The sequence below is a fragment of the Polistes canadensis genome, unplaced genomic scaffold (assembly GCF_001313835.1).
Source record: "Polistes canadensis isolate GaletaPanama2010 unplaced genomic scaffold, ASM131383v1 scaffold_239, whole genome shotgun sequence".
Lineage (NCBI taxonomy): Eukaryota > Metazoa > Arthropoda > Insecta > Hymenoptera > Vespidae > Polistes > Polistes canadensis.
Window position 1 is genome coordinate 144764 of NW_014569786.1, and position 1925 is coordinate 146688.

The 1925-nt window shown below is 29.4% G+C and overlaps 1 protein-coding gene across 14 annotated transcripts in view; it reads right to left on the reverse strand.

Annotated features, from left to right (window-relative positions):
• LOC106790433 (disintegrin and metalloproteinase domain-containing protein 11) overlaps positions 1-1925 on the reverse strand; it is a 74983-nt gene that overhangs the window by 38565 nt on the left and 34493 nt on the right. The window lies entirely within an intron of this gene.

A 1925-nucleotide genomic window follows, 5' to 3' on the forward strand; every position in this document is an offset into this window, starting at 1 on the left:
AAAAAAAAAAAAAACAAAAAAAGAGAGAGAAAAAAAGCAATAGCCAAAGCTCATGTGCATGCATCGTGTTTTCCATCATTTCGGTGAATATTTTTCTTTCTTTATCGTGTTCGGTATCATACCTAAAACCACCATGAAGCAAGACTTAAATCATTATCCGAAAAGGGAAAAATCCTACGTAAGCTCTCGAACTCGTACCAATCTAATATCCTTTTTCTACTCTCCCCCTCATATTGCTTTTCATTTCACGGGCTTTACGTTGAACGGCTTTTATAAACGGAAAATCTATTCTAACCGTAAGATAACTTTTTCCTCATCATACACATATATATATATATATATATATATATATATATATATATACACGTACAAGTGGATATGGATATATTTTGCTTATTCGTAATAAAACTTGGAATATTTTTCGTAGAATTTGAAAGTCAACAAATTTTTGTTCAATCGAACTTTTTTTCCCCATCATCCCCCACCCCGTATACGAATTTTCTTGATAGAAAAAGAAAACTAATAATATAAGTTATTATATAATATATCAATGTTATATATATAGAAAGGATTCGTGTGTTATAATTAACTAAACGGAAATAATACGTGAGTAGAATTAATAATCGATGATAAAATTAGTTCGCTTTTGAGATTATCGTGGTTAATTAATTAAGTATACTGTCGAAATAATTGTTAGATCGAGGATAGGAAACGTTTCGAGTATCGAAATATAACGAACTACTATCAAGGAATTTGATCAACGAATTATGGGATTAGTTTCTAATCTAATTGATATTATCAAATACGTTTTCTACGATACATTATATGATATGATATAATAATATCCGAAATCGGGGGGATGAATAAATAAAATTCATGATAAATAATCGAGGGTAAGGAAAAAAAAAAATGATTAACGAACGATTTGTTTCAAACGAAACGAAACGAAACGAAATGAAATGGGAAACGATGATTATAAATTAGAATAAAGAAAATTTTTCTCGACAAAATAATATTCTTCTCATTCGTTTGTCATAGCAACAACTACGAAAAATAATAATAGAAGGTTTATCATTTATTTTAATATCCCCTTCTCGACACGTCGATTCGCGGATGTCCAATAACGAGAGTGTGTGTGTGTGTGTGTGTGTGTGAGAGAGAGAGATAGAAATAGTGATGATGATCAATACTAACGAGGTTTATTACGTATGACTCGCACAAGTCAACGCACGATTTTCGTTGAAATCCAATTTCTTTTTTTTCCTTTTTTCATTTTTTTTTTTTTTTTTGGACAAGGTCGTTGAATTTTTACTGCCTTTTAATAGGGGATAAAATATTCCTATCGATAAACGGGGGTTGGGGGTTGGGGGTTGGGCTGGGAATTCGGTATTCCGATATAAATCTTTCAACGTGTTTGGCATATATTATTTTGGTATTCGATGTCGTGTGTCTAGCGATTGGTAGTATATCGGTAAACCGTTTGGACAGAATCAGAAAAAAAAATAGTGAAAAATAGCGAGAGAGAGAGAGAGAGAGAGAGATAAAGAGGGGGGAATTAGTTTTGGAAATAATCAAAATAATACACAAATAAAAAGATTTTAATATGTGCCCATAATTATGAAAATGGTTTTTTTTTTTGTAATTGTAAGTCATATATTATCTTATTTCGAGAAGATATTTCAAAAGAATTACACATTTGAACACTAATTGAATTCCACACATTTTAACTATTTGAATATTGAAATAAGAAACATTATCTAACAGTTTATTTTTTTTAACAATATCGTGTGAAAATGACATCGTATTAATTTAATTGAAAATAATATCTCGTGTGTGCAGAATAATTAATAAACTAATTTCTTTTTAAATTTTAACTTGTTAGACCATTTTTATAATTACAGGCACATATATATATATATATATAT